Source organism: Herpailurus yagouaroundi, unplaced genomic scaffold, assembly GCF_014898765.1.
Source record: "Herpailurus yagouaroundi ecotype Mexico unplaced genomic scaffold, PumYag 28, whole genome shotgun sequence".
NCBI lineage: Eukaryota > Metazoa > Chordata > Mammalia > Carnivora > Felidae > Herpailurus > Herpailurus yagouaroundi.
In genome coordinates this window covers 104,105,183-104,125,280 of record NW_024412376.1, presented here as the reverse complement: position 1 = coordinate 104,125,280, position 20,098 = coordinate 104,105,183, and the positions used below count along the sequence as shown (strand labels likewise).

At 43.5% G+C, this 20,098-nt stretch overlaps 1 pseudogene; it reads right to left on the bottom strand.

Annotated features, from left to right (window-relative positions):
- Window positions 1–17,328: 17,328 nt before the first annotated feature.
- LOC121030646 (vacuolar-sorting protein SNF8-like) lies at window positions 17,329–18,141 on the bottom strand (annotated as a pseudogene).
- Window positions 18,142–20,098: the final 1,957 nt, after the last annotated feature.

The window sequence follows — 20,098 nt, the reverse complement described above, 5'->3', positions numbered from 1 at the left end:
AAAGCACTCTCCAACATGAATACTAGGACCTTAAACTACTACCAACCACATGACCTTCCTCTCCCATCCTCCCTCCATCTCCCCACCTGACCTTTCATTTCGAATCACATGTGCATTGTCCCCTTGCTTTCTTTTTATATCATTTTTCATTCAATTTGTTTTTCTTTACTAACTAAGCCTCTGGGACTTCTTTTTTTCATTTAATATTATTTTGTAAAGTGATATCTATATCATTGCATGTCATGTATTTTATTTATGTTGACTGTCACGTAGCATTCCACTGTGTAAAGTCATCATTCTAGGAGGCCACAAAGTTGCCCTCAAGGAAGTAGGGAAAGCACGATTTCATCTGGCTCCCTACCCCTTGTGCTTAAAAAAAAAAAAAAAAAAAAATTAACATTCATTTATATTTGAGAGACGGAGTATAAGTGGAGGAGGGGCAGAGAGAGAGAGAGGGAGACACAGAATTCAAAGCAGGCTCCAGGCTCTGGGTTGTCAACACAGAGCCCGACTCAGGGCTTGAACCCACAAACTATGAGATCATGACCTGAGCTGAAGTCTGACGCTTAAGCGACTAAGCTACCCAGGTGCACCATCCTCCCCTCCCTGCCCCAGGCTTCTTTGACGCTATAGTGCCTCACTATTGCCACAGAGGTAGCTTTCATCTCCAGTCATGAAACTAGGAACAACCTGGATTCTTCTCTTTAATGGGTGCCGATCACCAATTTCCAACGTTGGGCGGGGGTTCCAACAAGCAATGCTCCACCACCAGCTGGATGTCATACAATTCAACTCAGTTCTATCAGCATCTACCTGGATTTAGCATTAGGTCTCATAGGTTAAGGGCTCAGTCCCACAAGACTGCCCCCTGCCAACTTCAGATGCCAATCACAAGTCCAAGTTGTCATCTGTGCTTCTGACCCCACTGCCTATATGGATTGGAGGTTCCTTGGGTGTGATTAATTTGCTAGACAGGCTCCCCGAACTCAGGGAAATATTTGTTTACACTTACCAGCTTATTACAAAGGCATATAATAAAGGATGCAGATGAACTCTAAATGGAAGAGATGCATAGGGCAAGGTGTGTGGGAAGGGGCGAGGAGCTTCCCTGCCCCCTCCTGGGGCACCTGTCTCCCAGCACCATCACGTGTTCACCAACCTGGAAGCTCTCTGAGCTCCATACAGTTGGGATATTTATGGAGACTTCATCACACAGGCATGATGAATCATTAATTCCGTTTTCAGCCTTTCTCCCTTCTCAAGAGAGTGGGAGGCAGGGGTGAACATTTTCAGCTTCTAATCACAGTTTGGTCTTTCTGGTGACCAGCCCTCATCCAGGAACCATCTGGAACCCTTCCAGAGTCTCCTCCTCATTAGCAAAGACCAAATATTAAAGTAAAAGCCTTATCACTTATTGATAAGTCAATAAGTGATAAGAGTAAATAAAAGTCAATAAGAGTAAAAGTACTCTTATCACTTAGGAAATTACAAGGGTTTTAAGAGCTCTGTGCCAGGAGCCAGAGATAAAGACCAATATATATTTTTTCTATTATCTCATACTCTTCCTTTCCCAGGGATTGACTGCATACTCTGTTACGACAAAGGACAACCACGAACCCATTGTAAATGCCAGTGTGTGTTCTATATCTCTAAATCCCTAGCCCAGTTCCCTATTCATAGTTGGTACATAATAAATTTTAATGACAAGGATTTGTAAAGTGGGGTAATAGACCTTTTCTGCCAGTTGTATCAAATTGTTGTAAGGAGCGCAGGAAAAACTGATTACAGCTACCTTCTAAAGTATTGAATGTTACTCAAATGTAACAAAGAATTGTAGAGTTTATAGTAGCATAATCAATTTTTGTTGTGTATATGAGTCAAGAACTTACTATGTGCCAGTACTATGCTAGATATTTTAGATCTCATTTATTCTCAGAGTTGTAATGTTATCTATCTATCTTAAGTACTTTATGGAACTAAGCATGGTTATACATATCAGTGTTATCCCCATTTTACGGATGAGGAAAATGAGGCCCAGATAGGTTAGGTTACTAGCCCAAGGTTACACAGCAGGGAGGCCAAGGTTTAGGATCTGGGCCTATTGGTGTCTGTGTGTGAGTGAGTAGGAGGAACGTGAGAACCTGAAGGAAGTGATGACCCCTTAATAGAAAGCTGCGAAGAGAAAGAACACTGAAATAATGAGAGACTCCCAGGAAAGCTCTCCTCCTCCAACCCTCTACTCCCATCCTTCTTGCCTCGCATGCATTGGACCAGCTGGTAGCTGCTCAATGCACAATTCTGATGATTCTGATGGAACATGGCCCTCTCAAGATGGAGGGTTGTTGTTAGTGATCCTTCCAAAGAACTACAATGCTTATTTAAATATTTAAATACAATTCAAAAATGAGAGGGGCAGTAGAGGGCACGGGCAGTGCCATGGTTAAGTGCATGGGCCCTGGGGTCATGCTGCCCAGATCTGTGACCTTAGGCAAGTTATTTTACCTTGCTAAGTTACATATTCATCATCTTTAAATTGGGGACAATAATAGTTCCTGCCTTGTAAAGCTATTTTGATAAGTAGATGAGAAAGCATTTAAAAAGCATTGAGCATAGTACATAGCATATGCTAAGCCCTCAATGAATGTTGGCCTAGATCATATTATTATCACAGTGTACTATTCAAAGGCCATGTTTTTATTGCCTTCAATTTCCACAAGGTGGCAGGTCGAGTTCAAAGTGGACCCCACGGCTCCGTGTCCCAAAGGCGAAATCTGCTTTCATTGCTTCAGAATAACTGGGCCAAATCTGAACTGTTGGAAACATCTTCATTATATTGTCTATAGAATATTTGTTACGGTCTGGGCATCTTACTGTTGCTGTAAAATTCTTAATGGAATATATGGATCATTTAACTTAATCCTCTTGTTTCTCATGACTCCCAAGACCATCTGCATTAACTCTTCCATGGATCACCTGCCCAAGTTAGTACATTCAGGTCATCTCAGCACACTCCAAGTTGAGGCCCCGAGGACCGTGAAGAAGAGAGAATTAGCAAGCTGGAGGGAGTCCTGGACTCCGTGACTGGTGAGCTGCAGAAGGCAGGAGGTTGGCATGCCTCGTTCTAGAGGGATAATGTAGCTCATTAGGAGCTACAAAATGACAAATGAAGAAGTTGAATAGGGGATTCATGAGCCTGTTTCTGAGAGTGTATTGAAGGAAATTTCAAGATAGCATAATTCAGACTTTTGTGTATCTTCTCCATTTTTCCATTTTTCTAATTCTAATTGATAACTTCTAATTTTAACAATTTGTCTTTAAAATTTTTTTAATGTTTATTTATTTTCGAGAGAGAGTGTGAGCAGGGGCGTGGCAAAGAGAGAGGGAGACATGGAATCCGAAGGAGGCTCTGAGCTGTGAGCACGGAGCCCAATGCAGGGCTCAAACCCACAAACTGAGAGGATCATGACTGGGGCCAAGGTCGGCTGCTTAACTGACTGAACCACTGATAGTCACTGACAGGCCCCCCCTGATAATCTGTCTTTAAAGCATTGCTTTTAGCATCAGATCCAGTGAGATTGAAATGGTGCCTTCATTACTCCACTATCTGTTAAAGCAGTATTTATACCAGTAAGTATTTGACGAATACTTCTTTACAGTTCAGTTCTTGGCTGTAATAAAAGCATCTACGGTAAAGAGTTGTTGTGAGGGCCAAATGAATGAAGCATGTGAAGAATTGAACTCAGTCAAAAGTAGTTAATCCGTAAGTATAGGTTTGCCCAGCAAACAGCAGATAGTAGGTGTTCAAAATGCACTTGCAGAATAAAGAAATGGGTGGCTCAGTCGGTTGAGAGGCTGACTTTGGCTCAAGTCCGACTTGGCTCACCTCACAGTTTGTGAGTTCGAGCCCCACATGGAGCTCTCTGCTGTCAGTGCAGAGCCTACTTCAGATCCTCTGTCCCTCTCTCTCTCCCCTTCCCCTGCTCTCTCGCTCTCTCTCTCTCAAAAAATAAGCATTTGAGAAAATAAAGAAATGATATGCACAGTGATAATAACTCTAAGACTGGCCTTGGGCCTTTTCAAGGAAAACGCTCGATGAAATCAACATCATCTTGTCAAATACGTGCACGTCAGTGGTTAGGTGTGCAGGATCTGAAGACAAGTTCCCCAGGCTTATTTTCTGCCCACCAGTTGATGATTGTGTGCCATGTGAGTGAGTAGCTTTTTTTTTTTTTTTTTTTAACATTTCTATGCCTTAGTTTCCTTAGCTGCAGGGCCGGGATGGCAGTAACATCTTACAGATTCAAATAGGTGTGAGGTTTCAATAAGTCTGTTTAGGTAAAGCACTTAGCACAGGGCCTGCTGTCTTACGTGCTCAATAAATGTTAGCTGTTATTCTCTGGCTCAGTTTGGAAAAGCTACAATTGCTTATAGTTGATTCACTTGGGGGATTTGGGGATGTTGTAAAGCTAACTCTTCTAGTTTGTAATTAGGAAAGAAGATCAAGTGGAGTCTTGGCAATTTCCTGCCTCTGAAACCTTGTGTTTTATGAACCACGGAAAGTACCCCAGATTTCTTTTCAACTCCACCCTGGCAAACTGACAAACTTAAATCTTTCCCACCCACTCTCCGTACGTCTCCTGCAGGACTATGAAAGTGACGCAAGTATTAGTTGCTTGGTGTATAAGCTCTTTTTTTTTTTTTTTTTTCTGACACGGAGATAGAGCATGAGCAAGGGAGGGACAGAGAGAGAGGGAGACACAGAATCTGAAGCAGGCTCCAGGCTCTGAGCTGTCAGCACAGAGCCCGACGCGGGGCTCGAACGCATACACCGTGAGATCATGACCTGAGCTGAAGTTGGACGCTCAACCGACTGAGCCACCCAGGCGCCCCTGTATAAGCTCTTTTACTCGTACTAGATTTTCTTCTGGTTTCAACAAACTCAGTTTTATGCCTGCCAGAAGACCAGCCCTGTTCTGAGACCAAAGTTTGACTGTTGCCGTGGATTTTATAAAGTCAAAAAGTGGTAGAGAGGAGAATTTCAAGTGAGGAGGAGGGTTACAAGCGAGGAGTAGCACTGAATGGCTCTCTCCGTAAACTGTAAAAAGAAATCCCAAACCCCCAGACCCCCAGACCCAAGACACTGAAACAGCACATTCAGCTGTATGCGTTTTAAAACACAACCATGCGTTAGAGAAACCCGGCCTTCAAAACCTACGAGAGTCGTCTTTCGGCACGCACGAGCTTTGTGGGACCGGATGTGGCAATAAAGGATGGCCTGGAGTGATTTGCAGAGCTCTGAGCTCCCCCTGAAGGAACAACTGATAGGCTACGGACCACAGGCGAAAGAGAACTTTGAAAAAGGACATTGAGATCAAATCAGCTCCTACAGAAGCAAACATGCTGCCAGGGTAGGGAGGTGGCGGACAACAAAGGTCCTGGGTGGGGAGTGAGAAAGAGCCAAATTCACACCTCCCTTCAGAGAACTACAGCAAGCCAGAGCAGAACTGGCCTATACTGGCTCCTGGCCACATTCCTCACAAGAGGTTTGGAGATTGCCAATGGGGAAGATTTAGACATTTTGTTTTCTTTCGTGTTGGAGACCTAAGTCTCCAAAGAAAACCTAGACCATGCACTGCGAATTCTATTTAAACAGGTATTAAATGGTATCATCACATAAAATACCTTCTTTGGTTGCTAGCTGTCAAACCAACTCTTAGGTTCTTTATTCCTTCAAGTATTTACTACATGGTAACCATGGTCCAGAAACTGTGCTAGGTGATGAGGTTATAAAGATGAGTAAAGCTACCTATTTCCTGACTTCGAGGAGTTGATAATCTGAGGAATGAGGAAGGGAGAATAAAGACATACCTGGCTAATTAGCAAAGGCAGCCTCGTGATGGTGGTGGTGGTGGTGATGCTGATGTTGGCAATGGCGACAGTAGATGGGTTTGAGGATCAGGCAGACTTGGCTGCCTCCCTTCACAGCTCTTTAACCTCAAAGAGGATGCACACACTGTTGTTCCTGACTTTCAGAGTTGAAGAAAAAGATATTCGAAGGAAATGCTGATTTTTAGGTGCTCAATGAATACCAATGTCATACAGGATGGTGGTTTGGAGTCTGAAGCCCATCTCGATCAGGTTCAAAATCCAACTCTAAACTTACTAGCTGTGTGGGGTACCTGGGTGGCTCAGTTGGGTAAGCGTTTGACTTCGGTTCAGGTCATGATCTCATGGTTCATGAGTTCAAGCCCCGCCTCGTGCTCTGTGCTGACAGCCCAGAGCCTGGAGCGTGCTTCGGATATTGTGTCTCCTTCTCTCTCTCTGACCCTCCCCCACTCACACACACACTCTCTCTCTCTCTCTCAAAAATAAATAAACACTTAAAAAAAATTAAACTTACTAGCTGTGTGATCATGGACAAATTATTTAAAGCCTTTATGCCTCAGTTTCCTTATCTGTGAAATTTGAGTAATAGCAATAAATAAACTTACCACCTAGGATTACAATGATTAAATGGATCGATATATGTAGCCTGGTTCAGCGTATAACAAGCACTATGTATGTGCTAAGCTATTTATTATTAACTGCAGTAAACTATGATATGCTTTATAGCAATGCTATTAAAAATGCTAAGGACTGCTACTCACCCTTAAAATGTATAAACAGAAACAGAGATATAGAGACAGACATATAAAAGAGATACTCATAAAATTTTGCTAAATGGGAAAAAAAAAGCATGCTGATAAAACAGCGAGAAAGAAAACAGAAAGACTGGGGGAAGGAGGGATGGGTGGGTGATGGGCATTGAGGAGGGCACCTGTTGGGATGAGCACTGAGTGTTGTATGGAAGCCAATTTGACAATAAATTTCATATTAAAAAAAAAAAAAGAAAACAGACTGGAAGCCAACGTACATGAGAACATGAACTATTTATCTTTGAGTGGTAAGATGACAGGGAACTCATTTTCTTTCTTCTTTAAGTTGTATTTTGTAAGTTCTAAAGTTTATTGGTTTAATAATTTTAAAATATGTGTATATGAGGCACAAGAAAGTTAGGCTATTGAGGCACCTGGGTGGCTTAGTCGGTTGAGCCTCTGACTCTTGATTTTGGCCCAGGTCATGGTCTCATGGTTCATGGGTTGGAGCCCCATGTCAGACCCCACATTGGCAGTGTGGAGCCTGCTTGGGATTCTCTCTCTCTCCCTCTCTCTGCGTTTCCCCTGCTCATATACTCTCTAAATAAATAAATAAACAAACAAACAAACAAACTTAAAAAAAAAAAGAAAGATTATTAAAAATTTCCTTGAGGGGCGCCTGGGTGGCGCAGTCGGTTAGGCGTCCGGCTTCAGCCAGGTCACGATCTCGCGCGGTCCGTGAGTTCGAGCCCCGCGTCGGGCTCTGGGCTGATGGCTCAGAGCCTGGAGCCTGTTTCCGATTCTGTGTCTCCCTCTCTCTCTGCCCCTCGCCCGTTCATGCTCTGTCTCTCTCTGTCCCAAAAATAAATAAACGTTGAAAAAAAAAAATTTCCTTGAGCTGAAATGAAGGAATAAGTTCTATCAGGAAAGATTCCCTGGGGACAGACACTTGCAGCTAGGCATTAAAGGAAGTAATCCATAAGGACTTTGAAGACATGAGTATCAGTACAGATATCAGAACAAGCTCCCAAGAACTGCCGTGATTGTGTATTATTTGATTATATTGGGAAAAAAAATCACACAGAAATCATACATGAGGTAAGTCGGCCATTAATCCTCAGTGAAGTGGTCGTCTCTGGACACTGAATATCAGAGTCCACCCTTAATTCTCATTTCTTTTCCTGTATCTGAGGTATCTGGTGGAGACGTTGATCTGTCTCTGTCTTTCTCTTCTCTCTCTCTCTCTCTCTCTCTCTCTCTCTCCCTCTTTTCTCCGCTTCAGAAATATTATCATGGGATCCTGTATTTTGAAGATATCTACAGACAGTTAAGTCTTCTTTGTGACATACCCCACAGAATAGATGCTAACTATATTGCATACTTTCCAGACACAGACAGGTAATGTGAGAACTGTGTAGACCTCCCTATTATGGATTAGAGCCAGGGCAAGATCCAATCTTATGTGTACTAAGAGCTGAGTCTTTCCTAGGAAGTGGGTGGTACAGAACAGCAGGGAAGTCCTATCTTTCTGGCTCTTTCTGTGCCTCCCCTCAGACCTCAGTACTCTAATGACGTGCTAGAATGTGCTTCAGGGCCAACCAGCCCAGGGCCCCTAAAAACTATTTCAATCTTCTTGTGTATCAGCCACAACTTAGCCCTCCATCGTGGAAGTCTAAATTCAATAGCAATGACTGGGCAATGTCTCCAATTTATCCAGACATGTTTCTGAAGGGAAGACACGGTGACAGGGAGAAAAGCAGCTTCATTCCTCTCTTTACCTCATGTCTCTCCCTAAGCCCTCCACTTTAATTTCTGGCTAACTTCACAGCCATGTTGACACGACAGAGAGAAGTATTTGCATTGTTTAGTCTACTTTTAATTATTTCAATGTGGAGACCATCCCTGGCCACCAGGCAACAAACTGTCCGTTCTTGATTTTCTCCTTACTCTTTCTTCTGGGTTTTGGATATGTGGTTTGGCTGGACCACGTGCAGCCAGAAACTTCTTGGGAGGTCCAAGGTTTCTCAGAATTTATAATCTACCCAGAGAAAGCCCCTGTAGGGAAACTTCACAGATCTTTCTGTAGTTCCATCTCTGAGAACACCACAGTTGTCCTGCTTCTCCTTGGCCTCCTCAGTGTGATGATCATGTCTTCTTTCTTTAGGACAGGCAGTCTCCCTGACCTTTCCCTTCCTAGGTATAAAGGAAAGACTAGACTCTGAAGCCATACTCTGGGTTCAAGTATCATCTACTTGATGTGTAACTTTGAGCAAATTACTTAGCTATGCTGATCCACCATTTCCTTCTATTTATGAGATGGGATTAGTGAAATAAATCAGAGAGAGAAAGACAAATACTGTATGATCTTACTTATATGTGGAATCTTAAAAAACCCAAACTTGGGGCACCTGCATGGCTCAGTCGGCTAAGCATTCCATTCTTGATCTTGGCTCAGGTCATTATATCATGGTTCATGAGTTCAAACCCTGCACTGGGCTCTGCCCTGATGGCGAGGAGCCTGACTGGTATTCTGTCTCTCCTTCTCTCTTCCCCTCACCTGCTTGTGCTCTCTCTCTCTCAAAATAAATAAACTTAAAAAAGAAACAAAAAACCCCAAACTCACAGATACAGAGAATGAATTAATATTTGTCAGAGGTGGGTGTTAGGGGGTGGGTGAAAGGGGAGGTGGTCAAAGGTACAAACTTCTAGTTATAAGATAAATATGTCCTGGGGATCTAATGTACAATATAGTGACTATAGTGAATAACACTGTATTGTATATCTGAAAGTTGCTGACAGGGTAGATATTAAAAGTTCTCATCACAAGAAAAAAATGTAATTATGTGTGGTAACGGATGTTAACTAGGCATATTGTGGTGATCATTTTGCAACATATACATATATCAATCATTATGTTGTACACCTGAAACTAATATAATGGTATGTGTCCTGTTAGATCTTAATTTTTAAAAATATGGGAGTAATAATTTATCTGATATTGTCAAAAAGGCCCAAGGTGATTAGATCTGTTTTTGAAAGATATAGAGGATAAAATGCACCAACAAAAGTTACCTAACAAGAAGCACCTAATGCAGCATTTGAAATACACTAATGAGTGGATACTATTTATACTTTCTCCCAATTTCCCATTCTCCTTTCCTGTAACAAGTACCTGCAAAGTCTTTATTACTGTAGGGAAATAGACAAAGGACTGCATATTGTGTACAATAACGATGGAGAAATTTCACAGCTTAGCAAAGGACACCACGTTCTTGATTCTGTGACGGAGAGGGAGAATTCCGCTTCCCTTGGACTTTGGCTTTAAGCCCTCACATTCTCTTCTCACAAACAAGCCTGAAGATCCAGTGGGTGTTGATTGCACCATCCTTTCAGGTGTCCCCTGTCTCAGTAATAATAGACCCCGTTTCCTTAACACTCACCATGAGCCATGTGTATATAGTATTTCATTTTATCCTTACAACTCCATGAGGCAGATAATGTTACCTCCATTTACTAGTTAGGAAACTGAGGCTCAGAAAGGTTAGGTGTCACAACTAGATTGTTCTGGAGCCACAATACACCTGAGGTCTCCATGGCTCCCAAATTTGTGTGCTTGACTCTCTCACCGTGGTGCCTTGATGCAATAGCACCAAGAGCTGCAAAGCTCTTTACTGTTGAGCCCTGTTTTCCAAGGGGGGGATGGATCCAGAAACTTGCTTTGTCTCATGAACCCTCTGGCTTCATGTCCCAAGCAACTTCATGATACATCACTGGTATCTAACAGTCATGGATACCGAAGTCAAATAAGTCCCTCGGAAGTTTACAAGTCAGTAATAGAAAATCATCTAGCATAGGTTAGCATAAGGGCTCTACAATGTGCTTTCACGGGTGAAGGGGCAGAGTTGGAACACTGAAAAAACTTTTCACCGATACACAGTCTCCCTGTTTTTGTGTTTCCTATACTTTCCGAGAGGGAGGTACACGACTGTTTGCTCTTCATTTCCCCACGGAGCACAGCGCAGCAGTCCTGAAACCACTCAGCCAGGAGGACTTGGCAGCTTCTAAAGGTCATGTCACTGGCCAGTACAGTCTGAGTTGAAGTGATTGCAGACATACAGGGGGTCAGCAGGTGCCAGCCTGAGTGGTGGGGGAATCCACAGTTTCTGGACTGGGAGGAGAGTAGGCATCAAGAGAGGAAACTGGGGGCACCTGGGTGGCTCATTTGGTTAAGCATCCGACTTCGGCTGATGTCATGATTTCGCAGTTCGTGGGTTCGATCCCCGTGTCGGGCTCTGTGCTGACAGCTCGGAGCCTGGAGCCTGCTTCGGATTCTGTGTCTCCCTCTCTCTCTGCCCCTTCCCTGCTCACGCTCTGTCTCTCAAAATTGAATAAACGTTAAAAAAAATTAAAAAGAAAAAAGAGAGGAAACCAAATGAAGAACAAGATCATGGAGGAGAAGCAGCTGTCACTCTTTGTACTTTAAGTGGCCAGGACGTCTTTAATAAGGCAGTGGTGAACAAATAACACGTATTGATGGCCTGTGGTGTCCTCAGCACTGTGCTCCAAGCTTTATACGGGCCCTTGGGTACAGCAGAGTTGGAAAGACCTCATTTATCCTAACTCTTCTCCCAACTAGCTTTGAGAAATTGAGAAAATCATGCAACTTCTCCAAGTGTTTCTTTTATCTGTAAAATGGGAGTCATAATGCTGCAGTAAAGCTAGGTGGATAGGAAGCACAGAATGTTTTTGGTGCCTCACCTATATTTCCTTGACACTCAGCGTTCCATACATGCTGTTGCCTACTGTAAGTGCCTGTGGTAGTCTGCATTCGGCCTTTATCCAGCTACAGGACTTTGCCTTGGGCCACGTCTAAGACGGAATCAACAGAAGCACCTGTGGTTTAATACTCCTGGGAAAGCCCTCAACTAATGAGAGATGGGAGGTAGTGTATAAATACCTGAGTGCTCTCTCCTCTCAGATGGGCCAGCTCTCGGGTATGATTTATATTGCCTCTCAGAGACCTCCGGGGAGGCTGAGTCCCCATCGCCCGCAGTAATAACCGGTTCATACCATGCTCTCTATTGACTGCCTTCCCTCTTCTGTTTTGCATCTACATTCGTCTTCCAGTGCCTCCTGGGGCCCATGGATCCTCGTCTCAGGGTCTGTTTCTGGGGAACCCCGCCTAAAATAATCGAATCATTTTAAGTTGGAGGTAGAGCTGTGCATGTAACTTTGTGAGGTTACTGTGCAGAGAAGGTGAGGGAATAAAGTGGAGGCTGAAGCAGGTAGAAATCATCTAGAACGGTACGTTCTATGTGCTGGTGTGCTAGGAAGTTAGCAAGAGAGTTAAAGGGGAGGCATGAGCCATGGTGCCACTAGTGTTAGATAGTACTGGGTGGGACATGAGCCATTTCTTCAGAATTATTTTCCTCCAGAAACACAGTGTAACTTGGAAACACAAGCGAAGAAAATGAAAGAGAGGGAGGACTAGGAACAGAAGCAATAAGAAGAGAAAGAGAAGCCCAGGGAATTATCATCTACCAAGTTACCGCTACTTTACGTCTATTTCCCTGGGGTCTTTGAAAGTCAAGTCTAGGCTATGGGGGCGCACGAGGGGTCAGCTGTTCTAGCAGGCAAGACGGGAAGCAGTGAAGGCAAACAGTCAGTGGATGAAGCAAGATAGATGCCAGGGAAGCTGGAGATAGACCGACGGGGGGAGGTGACAGGCCATGCCTGCAAATGGGATAATAATCTCAGACACACACCTGTGCAAGCTCTGCGTGTAGTTCTTCTGGCCAATGGTGGCGGGGGAGAGGGGGCTATGATGGAGGATTTTAATCTGGGAAGCGTGTGTGGATTCAAGGAATCTGAAAGGTCAACACGGATTTTGAAGTCACTGCAGGTGATGGCCAGGAAGAGGACAGAGGTGAAGGGACACGAGTCAGCCAAGTCTGAGGAAGTGAGAACAGATCTGCGAGTTACAGTGCTGAGAATGGTACGGGCTTCATGTGAACAGCAGATGAGAGCGGGGGAGGACAGTGGGAGGGTGAGAAATCACACTGGAGAGAGGGAATAAAGCCGGTGCCCCACCTCACCCTCTGATTTAAGGGAGTAGGAGAAGGTAAAACCTTCCTGCTAGGAACATTTGGGAGAACAGTGATGTCACAGGAGAGCATGTTTGAGGCAAGGAGAAGGAGGAAACAGATGAAACTTGGATTTATGTCAATGGGGATTGTAATAGTTCATTATAGGGGCTCTTGGGTGACTCTGTCGGTTAAGCGTCTGACTTTGGCTCAGGTCATGATCTCACAGTTTGTGAGTTCGAGCCCCGCAGCAGGCTCTGTGCTGACAGCTCGGAGGCTGGAGCCTGCTTCAGATTCTGTGTCTCCTTCTCTCTCTGCCCCTCCCCCACTTGTACTCTGTCTCTCTCTTTCAAAAAAAAAAAATAAATGTAAAAAATAAAATAATAGTTCATTATATGTGTCACTTTGGCTAGGTCACAATACTCGGGTATTTGGTCAAACATTATTCTCCGTGTTTCTGTGAAAGCATGTCTTAGATGAGTTTAACATTGAAATTGGCAAACTTTCAGTAAAGCAGATCACCCTCCAGAATGTGGGTGACCCCTATCCCATCAGCTGAAGGCCTTAACAGAAGAAGACTACCCTCCCCTGAAGAAGGGAGAATTCTAGCAGCAGACTAGAACCACAACATGAGCTCTCCCCTGGGTCTCCAGCCTGCCAGGCCATCCCACAGGGTTTGGACTTGCTGCTTCCACAACGATGTGAGCCAATTCCTTCAATCAGTCAATCAATTATCTCGATAGATAGGTCGATAGATAGACTATATATATACACTATATATAAATCTGGTTCTAAATCTACACACACACACATCCTATTGGTTCTGTTTTTCTGGAGAATGCTGACTCATACAGGGACTTGGAGACTTTCCCCACAACGGCATGCAGATCCCAAAGGTTACAGCGAAAGGCAAAATAGTTAAAGAGTCAGGGAGAACACAGGGGTGAGAAGGACAAGACTGACTGAACTGGGAATGTGAGGACAAGGAACAGACCTGAAGGATTCGTGAGAATGATGGCATAAACCCAGGTTCTATCAATTAAGTTTAATTACAGAAAGCAAAAATGATCCTGGTTATTTTAATGAGGTTTGGAAACAACAGAGGGAATCAGGTGCTTACAAAACCTTAGAAATAGCTGGGTTTCCTAAAAGCGGTGCCTGGAACAACACAGCAATCAGGCCTTTTAGGGAGCTGCCCTCTTGCTACGGTCGGGGAGATGGGCACTCGGCGGCTGCCTCTGGAAAATGGTGGCTTTGAGAGCACACTGCTTCAGGGAGCTGAACGCCATCAGGGCAGATTTATCTATTAGGTCCAGTAAGCAGTGTCTAGGGCCTGCAAGGCTTCTAAGAGCCCATAAAAATATTTAAATTTCTTTTAAAATCAGAAAAAATCTTTAAGGCTGATTTAAAAGTTGTAATATATAATAATAATTATTCACATTTATCCCAATACAGTCCTGGAATACAATTTTTGTTATTTTCTTAATGGAGGAAGGATCGCATTGAGGCAAGAGCACCTAGGGCCAATGAAAGTCCTAATGTAGCCCTGAAAGTCATTGCTGCGGCCACCTTTGTGACTGTCTTCGGACAGTCACCCAGACTGGTGACCAGGCACTGGAATGTGCTGCAGAGAAACCACATTGGACTGTAGAGACGGGGAAAGAAGCAGAAAGCCTCACTTTGACCTTCCCCAACAGGTGTGAGTGCATCTAATCAGTGGAAATGATTTCATATCCCAAATTCTAGATCCATAGGAGTCTGGGACAGGTAGTTTTTAGATTTCCAGTCTCTGTGGTCCAAAAGACACACGTGAAGGAGGTTGGAATGGACGCTGAGTGCCTGTCCCACCACACCACCACACGTGTTAGCAGGAGCACAACAGGGCTTCCCACTAAAAGAAAGGAAGGACAGGTGTCCCTGAAATAAAGTAAGTCAAACTTTGCTGAAAACAAAGGAAATTTTGCTTTCCTCTGCAAGAAACCACTTCTGTTTCTGGCCAGTAGTGATGACGAATCTCAGGTTCTGATCACACCCAAATCCGAGTAGATGATACAATTAGACTGAACCAGTACATTTCCCCCTACCCAGTTTTAGTAGCAAAGGAGCCACAAATATGGGGATGGGAGCAATTCATATTCAAGTAAACACAACATTCCAGCTTCTTTTGGTACTTTTCCTTCTCTTGGATCTCATTTTCTACCACTCTTCACTTTGCTCATTGTGCCCCAGCAACACAGGATTCCTTGCTGCTCCTAAAACATGTCAAACCTCCTACCTCAGGGCCTTTGCACTTGCTATTCCTAGGTAGGAAATAGCCTGACTTTCTCACCTCCTTTAGGTCTGTCTTCAGATGGCTACATTATATAAAAAAGGCAATCTCAAGCACTCCCTCTCTGCTCTACCTTCCAACATAGCACCTATCACCTTCTGGCACACTCCATTTTACATATTCATTTGATTGTGATGCATCTTCAGCTCCAGAAAATAAGCTCTATGATGACTGGGACTATGATTTCTTCATTGCTGTTCCTTTAGCACCTCTTATAGGGCCCAACGCTTATTAAGTGCTCAAAAGTATTTGTGAGTGAGTGAGTACACACTATTAAGGCCCTCCTCTTCTTCCAGCTCAACTCATTTTAGCTACCTGATCAACTTCAAAATTCTTTGAGATACACATTGTGTATTTAGATCAGAACTGAAACTGAAGAGAATTATAATCAACAAGTGCTCTGTTTTAGTAATCCAAATTTATAGCTAGATGCTTTCTTGGCAGTTATGCAAACTTCATTTTACAAATGAGGAGAGACTCAAAGACAACCGGCTTGCTGAGGGCTGCACAGGGCCAAAGTTTAGCTCCCCGCTTTGCAGCCCGGAGTCTTTTCTGCTATATACCATAGTGACTTCTATCCTTTAGTATTCCCATTTTCATGTATATTCTAGGAATCATTGTGGAAAAAAATAAATAACATGGGCAATCCTCCTTTTTACTTTTGTTGAGCTTAGAAAATGACGTGGCTCCACATCTTTGGTCATATATGGTTTAAGTATTAGTCTCATGAATTGTGCACATATGAAAGGGATTGGCTTATAACTGTTCATTAGTCCCTAATTCCCTAAGACATATGGTTCTTCTCTCGAGAAGAACCAGCCCAATCTCACAATTTGTTATTTGAAGTCCTATAAATACTGGATTAAAAAAAAAGTTTTACCAAATCATTACCATTCATTGTGTTCCTATCATCTATTGGCGGTATGACATCCAATTAGGCAATGTTAGCTTCCTTGAAGGTTGAAACATTCACCATCTTGGCAAATAAAAAGTAGTTTCTAGGGATACCTGGGTGGCTCGATGGGTTAAGCGTCTGATTCTTGATGTCAGCTCAGGTCATGATCTCACAGTTCATGAGATCGAGACTGACATTGGGCTTACACTGTCAGTGCAGAGCCTACATGGGATTCTCTGTCTCTGTCTCTCTGCCCTTCCCCCGACTCATCATCATCTCGCTCTCTCTCTCTTTTCTCTCTCTCTCTCTCTCTCCCTCCCTCTCAAAAATAAATATTAAAAATACAAGTAGTTTCGGGGCGCCTGGGTGGTGCAGTCGGTTGAGCGTCCGACTTCAGCCAGGTCACGATCTCGCGGTCCGTGAGTTCGAGCCCCGCGTCAGGCTCTGGGCTGATGGCTCAGAGCCTGGAGCCTGTTTCCGATTCTGTGTCTCCCTCTCTCTCTGCCCCTCCCCCGTTCATGCTCTGTCTCTCTCTGTCCCAAAAATAAATAAACGTTGAAAAATACAAGTAGTTTCTAGAGTCACTAAGCAAGGCAGGCTAAATTCATCTTATTCTGGGGATACCAAAGACTTTTAATTTTTAAAAGAAAATCTAAAAACATCTTGTGCTGAAACCATTATTGCCAACTAAATGGTTCTGTATTCTAGATTCTTCTGACCTTAAAAGAATTCCTATAGTATTTCTCCTTATTCTTATTTGTGTGAGGCTGGCAATCAGAAAAATGAGTCATTAGTTAGGCTTCACTTTGGACAGGTATATTATTTGCAAATAGATGGTACCTGGAGATTCTATTCTAAGATTGGAAAGACTTGTAGCAAGTTTTTCCTGGAACATACTTGCAATGACATTTGACAGAAAGGAGGAAGGTGTAGACCTAGATAGCTAGAGGGACCATCAGCTGTGCTAAGGCCATCTGGAGCATCAAATTTCATTGGGAGAAATTCTGGAAGGCTTACCAGCTGGCAGTATAAGAGACCAGGAATAGGGGTTGAGTCTGTCCAAGGGGTGAGAGAAGGCACCCTTTCATCATTAACCTGAAGAAGAATGGCACCAGATAAAGCTCTTCAGACAAGGGACATGCAACTAAATCTTAGTAAAGTGACCTCCTGGTTGGTTGGTTGGTTTGTGTGGGTTTTGTTGTTGGGGGGTGGGGGTTGTAGCCAGATCTATTGTTACATGCAATGCAATTCTGTAGGGACTAGCTGGAACTCCACTTTTTTTCTCTTCCTATCAAGAAAGAGTATGGAAATACAACTGAATAAAAATTTATTATCGTAGGATATTTTATTTATTTATTTATTTCCTTAAAAAAAATTGCTCAGGTTTTATTCACCAACAGCTCCTCCCTACCTGCTGCTGTGCCCCCTTCTGCACTCCCAGAATCGGGGGAGGGCCTCTCCTAGGAGCAGAGGTCAGTGAAGAGAGCTGGCAGCCAGTGGTGAGTCTCCTCAGGGGCCTGCAGGTCCCAGCCAGGCCCGCTGTTCCTTCAGCAGGTGTTCTAGCACTTGCCGGGCTCACTTGGCCTCCCACTTAAGACTGGCTTTGATATCACTGACAGTCACGTAGCCATTTTTCTCTGCCAGCTGCAGCACCACAGTGTGATCCATATTGAGCTCAGCTGGAACAGACTGAATGAGGTAGGTGCCACCCGCAGAGATGATGCCGGAAGCCAGGGCAGGTGCCTTTAGTTTCTTGATGGCCCTGATCAGGTTGTCTTGGATGATATCCTGTGTGAATCTGCCCCTTCCTTTTGAACACCTGTTGTTGTAGTTTCTCCAGAGTTATCACACCTCCATCCCTGTGCTTCCGGGTCAGGCACACTTCAATAATCTGGACTCCCAGCTCATAATAGAAATCTCCCACACCTACCATCTTGGGCCAAAATCCTCTTCCAGAGGGCAGAGGATCACCCTCAACGGTGGCACACGTGTCCTGGAACTGCACCCAGAATTCGGGATTCTTCTGAATTTCCTGCTTGTGCTGCTGGCAAATTCCTCCAGGTTAGTCTTGAACATGTCCAACTGCTTTGACATCTGGGCCAGCTGGTCCTCAGCCAAGGCAGTTCCTCACTTCTTATATTTGGCCTCTGCAAGTTTCTTCTTGGCGATGGGACCAGCTCCCACTCTGTGGCAATGCATCCCTGCCTGGGTTCATGGGCCGCCCGCTGCCAGGACCCAGGTCTCCCCATTATTAAAGGGTATTTTAGTTAAGATCTTTCTAAATGATAAAGGCAGAACATCCTACTCAAACTGACTTACTCAGGAGAAGGAATTTATTGGATTATGTAACTAAAAATCCAGGGATAGTGTGGGCTTTAGACACTGTTAGGTTCAGGGTTCAAAAGGTTTCATTAGGATATGATTTTTCTTTTCCTTTTTTTTTTTTTTCAACGTTTATTTATTTTTGGGACAGAGAGAGACAGAGCATGAACAGGGGAGGGGCAGAGAGAGAGGGAGACACAGAATCGGAAACAGGCTCCAGGCTCTGAGCCATCAGCCCAGAGCCCGACGCGGGGCTCGAACTCACGGACCGCGAGATCGTGACCTGGCTGAAGTCGGACGCTTAACCGACTGCGCCACCCAGGCGCCCCTAGGATATGATTTTTCTTCATCTCTCAGCTCTGCCTTCCACTGATTAGCTTCAGCCTCAGGTTCCAAATGGAAGCAAATGAGGGCAGAAATTCCAGCTTTATATTGTCTTGGGTTCAAGTCCATTGAGAAAGAGTGCCCTTATCCCAAAGCTTTAGCAAAGATTTCATTGTATTTTAGAAGCTGTTATGGGCATGTGTCAACCCTTTATCCAAATCTACAGCCTAGAGAATATTACGCTCTCATTGGCCAGAGTACCTCTGGGTTGGGAATGGGAAAATCACCGAACCACTGGGACTGAGAACGGGGATGAAGTCCCTAAGTAAAACTTGGGGACTGTTCTAAAGAATGTAAAAGCCCAAATAATCAGAAATGCCCACAAAATAGGGAAGATTTAAAGTTTATTCATATTCAAATTTACTACATTGAATACTGTGTGACAACTGTAGGGGACAGCAATGTGTATTGCCAGAAGACTGAGAGAATGAGCAACATTGGGTTGGTAGCAAGCATATAGAACTAAGCTTCAGGATTGCTGAGTAATAATCTTGTTTTGATTACTAAGTTCTCCACATGATCATGAGTAATTCATCTTACCTTTCTGGTTCTCAGACTTCTTTTTTTTTTCTCATCCGTTAGATGAAAGAAACATCTGCCTGCATTACTTATTTCAGTGGGTTATTGTGTGGCTAAAATCTGATTAAAACACTCTGCAGGATGAGGCACGTGGTTATATTAGTTTATCAAGAGACATATTTCCATATAATTATTACATATTTTGTTTTAGTAAAAGATGATGAGGTAATTCACCCAATGAGTTTTACTTCAAAGGGTTATGCAGTTCTTTGAATTCCTGATGGCAAAATTGAGGCAAGTTTCTTTTATTTGTCCCAACAACTGAGTCCATAGTTTAACCAGATATTCATTTATTTACTGACCTCTTACTAAAAAGGAACATTTGAAGAGTTTGCATAAGATCTGAGATGCAGGCAATCCATTAACAGATTTTAGTTTTCATTTTTATTCATTCCTTCCACAGATATTTTTAAGTACCGACTAGGTGATGAACAGTATAGATGTGGGTCTTAATACAGCTTAGAATTAAGGTGACTTTAAGTATTAAACTAAGAGTCACACAAACAAATATAGAATCACAAACTGACAAGGGCTGTAAAACATTTTCTGATAGAAAGAAATGAAGGAAGGAGGCCTCTCTGTTGAAGGGACCTTTAATCTGAAACCTAAATGAGGAGTAGATTAGTCATTAGAAAGTTGTGGTGATGGTGGGGGGCGTGAGTAAGAATCAGGAGTGTTACAGAGGTAGATGCTGACATTAAAGTCCCCTATTGAATGTCTGTTGTTTTTGTTCACCCAGCATCCCTATCCCCCTTCTTTTGGTAATCCAAACCTTCTCTCCTGCAGGGAACTCATTTCCTGTAGTAAGACAGATATCTGACTGAGACTGATCACAGCACGCTCCTTCCCAGGCAATGGTGATTGGTTCATT